The sequence below is a fragment of the Mustela lutreola genome, chromosome 8 (genome assembly GCF_030435805.1).
Source record: "Mustela lutreola isolate mMusLut2 chromosome 8, mMusLut2.pri, whole genome shotgun sequence".
Lineage (NCBI taxonomy): Eukaryota > Metazoa > Chordata > Mammalia > Carnivora > Mustelidae > Mustela > Mustela lutreola.
The window spans coordinates 65,949,222-65,957,424 of NC_081297.1; positions in this window are offsets into that span (position 1 = coordinate 65,949,222).

Sequence of the window (8,203 nt, forward strand, 5' to 3'; positions counted from 1 at the left end):
TTTTCTCATTTGTCCCAACAATGTCCTGACGATTTAAAAAAAAAAAAAAAGATCTGGGATCCAGATTAGTTATGTCTCTCTAGTTTCCCTAAAACTGTAGGGGTGCCTGGGTGGCTCAGTGGCTCAGTGGGTTAAGCCTCTGCCTTCAGTTCAGGAGATGATCTCAGGGTCCTGGGATAGAGCCCCACATGAGGCTCTCTGCTCAGCAAGGGGTCTGCTTCCCCTCCTTCCCCCTCTGCCTGCCTCTGCCTGCTTGTGATCTCTCTTTCTCTGTCAAATAAATAAATAAAATCTTTAAAAACAAAACAAAACAAAACCATAACAGTTTCCCAGCTGGGTTTTTCTTCTCTAATATTGATATTTTTTAATAGAACAGGCCAATGTTTTAGAAATATACCTCAATTTGATTCTTTGTGGTCAGATTCAGTTTAAACGTTTTTGGTAAGAATACTAGTGTCCTTCCCAGTGCATCCCACTGGGGGCGTCTGATGTCAGTTTGTCCCAATTTTGATGATGTTAAATTTGATCACTAGGTTAAAGTGGTGTTCATGGCATTTTTCTTTTTTTTTTTTTTTTTTTCTTTTTTTTTTTTTTTTTTAAAGATTTTATTTATTTATTTGACAGAGAGAAATCACAAGTACACTGAGAGGCAGGCAGAGAGAGAGAGAGAAGGAAGCAGGCTCCCCGCTGAGCAGAGAGCCCGATGCGGGACTCGATCCCAGGACCCTGAGATCATGACCCGAGCCGAAGGCAGCGGCTTAACCCACTGAGCCACCCAGGCGCCCCATCATGGCATTTTTCTTAATCATGGAGGATGTCACCTGGAGAGAGGAGGAGAGAAAGGAGGGGAACGGAAAGGAGGAAGAGGAGGAGACCGGAGAAGAGACCTAAAAGGGAAAGGCCACTGTTGTCCATCATTTTCCCAGGGCCGAGGCTATAGGAAATGAACAGGGGCTCCCACTCCCTGCTGCAGAGGCTATGAGCCACGGATGGAGCCTGAGTCAAGCTGAGCATCTTCCTCCCCTCCCTTCCCTTCCCCTGAGACCACGTCCTGAGCTAAGGGCTGAGATCCAATGGGTCAAAAGCAAATCAAAAGAGGATACTTGTCCCGAGTGTCTGCCTTACACGTCTGTGTGACGGTCCTGGCAATCAGCAGGGTGATAACTGATTTCTGCAAGCTTGTTCTACACCCTGGGTTTTCTCCAGAATCCTTTTTCTTCCTGATCTGAAGGATCAGGCACAATGCAGAAAGGGTTGTCCCATAGGCTAAATACCACTTTTTTATTGACGACAATATCTATTGACAATATCAGTGACAACTGTCTCCACTCCACATTCTTTTGTTCAGGATTGATGGAAGAATTTTAGTGAGTTTGTATCTACCTGTGAGTGTACATTCACAGCCCTAACACAGGAGCCCTCTTGGGCTTGTGAGATGAGAACGTTTGATACTTTCAATAGCATTCCTTTAAAAAACTGTATTATTAAATATATTCTCACCTCTTACATACGTATATAAATCTGGCTTCCTGAACCATTTCTGGCACATGCCGAAGCAACTTTTTCCATGGTAACTGCTTAGTCAGGGAGATTGGGAAACAAAGGGAGAATGACCTTCTGACTCTCTCCGTACTACTCTTAAAACTTTTTAAGGAAAAGAGTGGGCATTATGATATTCTATCTCCAAATACTTCAGGGGTCTTTCTCAAAAAGAACAATTTCTTACAGCACCAAAATAACATTATCTCCCCAACACAGTCAGAAATAATTTCATCAAATATCTAGTACACCTCTAAGCTTCTCTGTTTGTAAAGGGGGAATTTGAATTAAGTTTTTAAAGATTTTATTTATTTATTTGACAGACAGAGATCACAAGTAGGCAGAGAGGCAGGCAGAGAGAGAGAGAGAGAGGAGGAAGCAGGCTTCCCGCTGAGCAGAGAGCCCAATGCAGGACTCGATCCCAGAACCCTGGGATCATGACCTGAGCTGAAGGCAGAGGCTTAACCCACTGAGCCACCCACGCACCCTTGAATTAATTTTTGATGGGTTTGAAAAGCCCTTGCGAAGGAAGTAGGATTTTGAACAAGGTCTTAAATGATAACAGCTCCCTCATTGTGGTGGGATAACTCCAAGATGGCCCCAGAATGATCCTTCTCTTCTGGTATTCATGCCCTTGGGTAATCTCCCATCTTGTGTGTGGGCTGGCCTAGTGATTTGCTTCTAGTTTGTAGAACACAGCAAAAGTGTTGGGATGACACTTTTGTGATTAGGTTATCAGAAATTACGGCTTCCATCTCGTTAGCAGACTCTCTCCTTTGCTGGCTTTGGTGAAGCAAGCTGTCATGTCGGAGCAGCCCAGGCCCCCCATCCAACGACCTGAAGGAACTGAGTCCCATCAGCAACCACGAGAACTGGAGTTGGATTCTTTCTCATTCAAGCCTCAGATGAGACTATGGTCCCAGCTGATGCTTTGTGTCTCGGTGAGATCATGGTCCCAGCTGATGCTTTGTGTCTTGGTGAGATCCTGGAATCAAAAGCTCCCAGCTTAGACGTGTCCCTACTCCTGATCTACAGAAACTATGAGATAGTAAGTGTGTGTTGTTTTAAGATGCTAAATGTATGGTAATGTGTTATGTAGCAATAAGTTAACTAATACACACATTTAATAAAACAGCCTTGCACGTGGAAGTCATTTTATCATCCCTTTTTACTGAGGAGGAAACCAAGGCTCCAAGAACATTGTCCAATGTACCAGTCATCTCCTTGGTTGCAAAAATAGAAACAGACTCCAACTAATGTTTGCAGAAATGACATTTATTAGAAGGGCAAGGAATCACTTGCTCACGGAATTAATGGAAAGGCCCGAGTACTAGCCAGGCTTTTTTTTTTTTTTTTTTTTTTAACATTATTTATTTATTTATTTGACAGACAGAGATGACAAGTAGGCAGAGAGGCAGGCAGAGAGAGAGAGGAGGAAGCAGACTCCCTGCTGAGCAGAGAGCCTGACCTGGGGCGACATGGGGCTACACGAGGCGACACAGGGCGGCACGGGGCGACACGGGGCGACACGGGGCTCGATCCCAGGACCCTGGGATCATGACCTGAGCCGAAAGCAGAGGCTTTAACCCACTGAGCCACCCAGGTGCCCCACTAGCCAGGCTTTAAAAGCAGGCAGGAACAGAGGGAAATTAGGCAGCAGGAACCATGGAAGGGTCTGGTTTTGGAGGCTTTTGCCACTGTCATTGGAGGCACAGCTGCCGAGAGCAGAATAAATTGTAAACTGCTCTAGCTTCTTCACGTCACCAGCTCCAGACTCAAAGTCCTTAGTGGAGTGCCTGATAGCCTGATCGCCTGAGCTTGGGTCACCTTTGCATATGTTGGTACTTGGGATCAGCTCCCAGTCAGTGCTCAAAAATAGTTCATTCAGGGGGCTGCCTGGGTGGCTCAGTTGGATTAAGCCTCTGCCTTCAGCTCAGGTCATGATCCCAGGGTCCTGGGATGGAGCTCTCTGCTCAGCAGGGAACCTGGTCCCCGCCCCCCTTTACCTCTCTGCCTACCTGTGCTCCCTCTCTTTCCCTCTGTCAAATAAATAAATAAAATCTTAAAAAAAAAATAGTTCTGGGGTGCTTTTGGGTGGCTCAGTGGGTTGAGCCTCTGCCTTCGGCTCCGGTCATGATCTCCGGGTCCCGGGACTGAGCCCCGTGTTGGGCTCTCTGCTCAGTGGGGAGTCTGCTTCCCTCTCTCTCTCTGCCTGTCTCTCTGCCTGCTTGTGATCTCTGTCTGTCAAATAAATAAATAAAATCTTTTAAAAAAAGAAAGTTTATTCAGTTTATAAACAAAAGACAAATCTGGCCCTAGGTGGAAGACTGGTTCATGCCCCTAAGGCTCAGTTCATAACCCTTTGCTTTAATGCAATGACATTAGCAGCATTTCCCAGGATTTCCGAATTTCCCATACTGCCCTCCCCCGCCCCCCACCCTCTCACCCCCTCCCCAGCAGGAAGCCAGAGAAGATCAAGCAGTGAGAAACTGGGAAGAGTAACTATGGGTTGCAATGTCAGAAACCTGCCACCAGAGGGCACACGAGACTCAGAAATCTACTAAGGGAGCAAGAGGTTTTGGGGGCTGCAGAATTATGTGGAAAGGTGGAGAAGGCTGAGGAAGTCAGCCTTGACTAAGGCTCTCTGCAGGCTGGGCCTTGAGGACCCAGAGAAGAAGGAGCAGTGGTGTGGGCGCCAACAGGTTTCTGTTGTTCTCGTGGCCCTGGCTGCACCCTCTCCTTACAGTTGGGGCTTTGGTCTCCCCTGGTCTTTGCTCTGAGATCTCAGGAGAACCTTTGGACTCATTTTTATGGCATCAATTCTCCAACTGTAAACACTCCCCCCACCCCACAAGCCCCAGCTCAACAATGGAGTAGAGTGCAGGGGTGGGGTTGAGGGGTGTGCCTCTGGCCCTGAAAATGGGGCAGGGTTGGGATGGGCAGTGGCTTTCCCAACCTAGAGCTTTCTATGTCAATAGGGCAGGAAGAGGTATTTTGTCTTCTCCTCTGGACTGTAACTTTCATTTCCTAGCGCCATGCCTGGAATATGGTAGCTGCTCAATGAATATTTGTTGGTTGTTGACAATTATTTGATATGAATAAGCCATGCAGAGGGAACCAAGGCAGGCTCGAGGGTACTCCAACTCCAAAACATTTCCTGAGTCCTTCTCCTCAACAGCCCACAGTTGCCATCCTTATCCAAGCCACTGCTCTTTCTCCCTGTACCACTGTGATTGCTTCTTAAGTAGGTACCTTTGCATCTCTTGATCCTTCGATTTATTCTGTACCCATCAGCCAATGATCTTTTAAAACTATAAATCGGATCATGCCACTTCCCAGCTTAACATCTTCCAAAGGCTTCTCATTACACTTTGAATGAAATCCAAACTCCTTACCCTGGCCTGTGAACTGCTCTACTAGCTAGGGCATGCCTCCCTCTTTGACCTCATCTTGTACTCTCTTCTTCCAACACACTGGCCTTCAGCCTCACTGACTTTCTTCCTGTTTCTTGGGCACAGTGAGTTTGCTATTGCCTTAGGACTTTTTGCATGAGTTTTCCCCTCTGCCTGGAATGCTCTTCACCCAGATTCTTCGCATGGCTGATTCCTTGTCATTCAGGTCTCTGGGTGAACGTCCCGTCCTCAGAGAGGCCACTGACCATCCAGCTGAGGCTTCTCTCTCAGTCACTTCCTACCCATCCCCATTTCTTCCTAATTGTCATCATGGCACTTATCCCCGTCAACTAACTTTTCATCTGTTCCTTTGTTTCTTGACTCCTCCCATTAGAAGGCAACCCCATGAGGACTGAGAGCCAGTCTGCTTACTGTATCCGTAGAGCCTATTAATAGAATGGGACCTGGCCATACTAGGTACTCGGTAAATATTCGAGCAAGGAATGTTTGAATGAATGAATGGTGGGGAACTAGGGAATGGGCAAGGGAAGTCTGTATCTCTCTGGAGTCCACAGGCAATCATTTCGTTCTTTTGGGTGGTCGTGGTTGTGGGACTGGTGGTGGCCAAGGCCTCCTCTGACCCTGAGACCTAGAGGAAGCCCAAGTCTTTGGGGTGCTGGTGGAAGCAGCAGTCGGGCTAGGGGGTAGTGAAGCAGGCAGGGTAAATTTGCCGAATTGAATGAATGTGGGTGGTATTTTCTTTAAGATTTTATTTATTTATTTGAGAGAGAGAGAGCGCTAGAGAGGAAACACAAGCAAGGGGAGTGGGAGAGGGAGAAGCAGGCTTCCCGCTGAGCAGGGAGCCCAAGACCCTGGGATCATGACCTGAGCTGAAGGCAGCTGCTTAACAGCTGAGCCACCCAGGCGCCCTAATGTGGGGTTTTACACATCTTTCTTACTTTTGGGAAAAGGTGATGGGTGGAAATCCGATCTTTAAGACAGAGAAATCCTTGAATGGTTATTTGCACTGTAAAAGGAATCCGGGCTTTGTGAAAGGGAATAGCTCAGCTCTTTCCCAAATAGCTCGGGGAAGGCTCAGGGGACTCGAGCCTAGCCCATCCATTGGTTTGGTTACAGGGTGTTTTCAACACTGGATATTTATAGAATGTTGTTCAGATACACTTATGGCTATATGAAACTTGCATTTACATGTAATACACTCTCCTTGTAGGAATTTCTTCTTCATGAAAATGAAAGGTTGTGACGACATCATGGTGACTGTGGTCTGTATAGGAAAAACCAAGGTCATTGAGACCAAGCTAGATGGGGAGAAATAGAAATAGTCCATGCCAGGTGCTCATCATCACAGGGTGGTCCTTTCTGAATATTTTACTTATTGTCATGGTTCTTAAACTAGGCTCAGCTAGGCTGGTGTTCCCCAAGTTGGATCAAGGTGTTCTGTCCTGGAAATTCAGTAATAGCCATCTTATCCTACTTCAAAGAAAAAAAAACATTGGTAGCATTTTCTCACTGTTAAGGTTTTTCCAATTTTTTTCTCCCTCAATCGCTGGTGCCTGGGATTCTAGACTCTGTCAGATCTAGCAGAGCACAAGCTGAGTAGTTATTTTAATATGTTATTATTTCATCGTGTGTTGCTAAAAGTATCATTTCTTCCAGGGGCTTGGAGTAAGTCTGAGAACCACTGTCTCAAAGTCTCCATTATTGGACCCCACTGTGCCTTCATTTTTCCCGTGTCTAAGGTGAGCGTGATAATAATAGCATTGGGCAGCTTTATGAGGATTGATGAGTTATTTTATGGCAAAGGCTTTGAAGAGAACTTGGCACCTAGTAAATGCTATGGGTGCTTGCTGTTAAAATTACGAAAAGGATAGCAGCTGAATTAGATCATTTTTATGACCCCTTCCTGCTCTGATGTCTTGTAAGTTAAAGAATTCAATAATTGAGTGTTTCCCATATGCCTAGGACTAGCTCATGTTTCCTATCTATGGACTAAGAGCCTGGAATCATTTTTAAGGACCAGACAGTCTATCGACCTATAAGAGAGCCTATGTATAAGGTGCTGATGTTGAGGAGCAAAAAAAAGTGGGGGGGGGCTGGTGACTCTGTCCTCTAGCAAGCGGCAGTGGAATTCAGACGGCCAGATGAACACACCAGCCACACACAGGACTGTAGAGGCCTGCAGGGCTGAATGGACCCAGAGATGGATCCAGATTAGCACATTTCTTCAGCTTACTTGGTTGGTGTCCAAGTTTGTTTGCATTCCAAAATAAAATGAAGGACAAAGCCTTCCATTCCAAAGTATAAAAATTTATAATGCACATAGATGCATACAAATTTCAGAATTTCTTTTTTTTCTTAAGATTTTATTTATTTATTTGAGAGAGAGAGAAAGAGAGAGAGAGAGATTGAGAGAACGAGTGGGAGGAAGGTCAGAGGGAGAGGCAGGCTCCCCAAGGAGCAGGACTGGATCTCAGGACCTGGGATCATGATCTGAGCGGAAGGCAGATGCTTAAGGGATGGAGCCACCCAGGTGCCCTCCTTCCCTTTTTTTAAAGACAAATTTCAAAATTTCATAATTTTTTTTTTCTCAATTGTTTTTTGTATTTCAGTATGTGGCCCGTGAATATATTATTCTTAGAGGTAAATGGCAGTACTGGCTTCAGGTTGGAGAGGAAATTTTTAAAAAAGATTATAATTTATTTATTTGGGAGACAGAGAGAGAGCTAGAGGGCACAAGTGGTAGAGGAGAAGCAGGCTGCCCACAGAGCAGGGAGCCCAACGTGACCCATCCCAGGACCCTGGGATCATGATCAAAGACGAAGGCAGCTAATAAACCAACTTAATCACACAGGAGCCCCAGGAGAGGAAATGTCGATAGGGGTGAAAACACTGGCTACTTGAAGCGAGAAGTCAGGTGAAGAGGCCCCAAAGGCCAAATAATAGGCCAGGTGGGCATAACAGAGAATCATACATGGCAGAATAATCAGACCCTTTCTCATTTCCCATTTTCGAACATTTTTCTATCTGAGCCTTAAAATCTTGTGAGAAAGACAAGGCAGATAATTTTATCCCTATTTAATTTTTAAAAATATTTTATATTAATTTTATTTTAGTAGAGTCTTTTAAAATTCCCATTTTAGGAGTACCTGGCTGGCTCAGTGGGTAGGGAGTGCCACTCTTGATCTCAGGATTGTGGGATCAAGACCCACTTTGGGTGCAGAGATTAGTTAAAAATAAAATTTTAAAGGGGC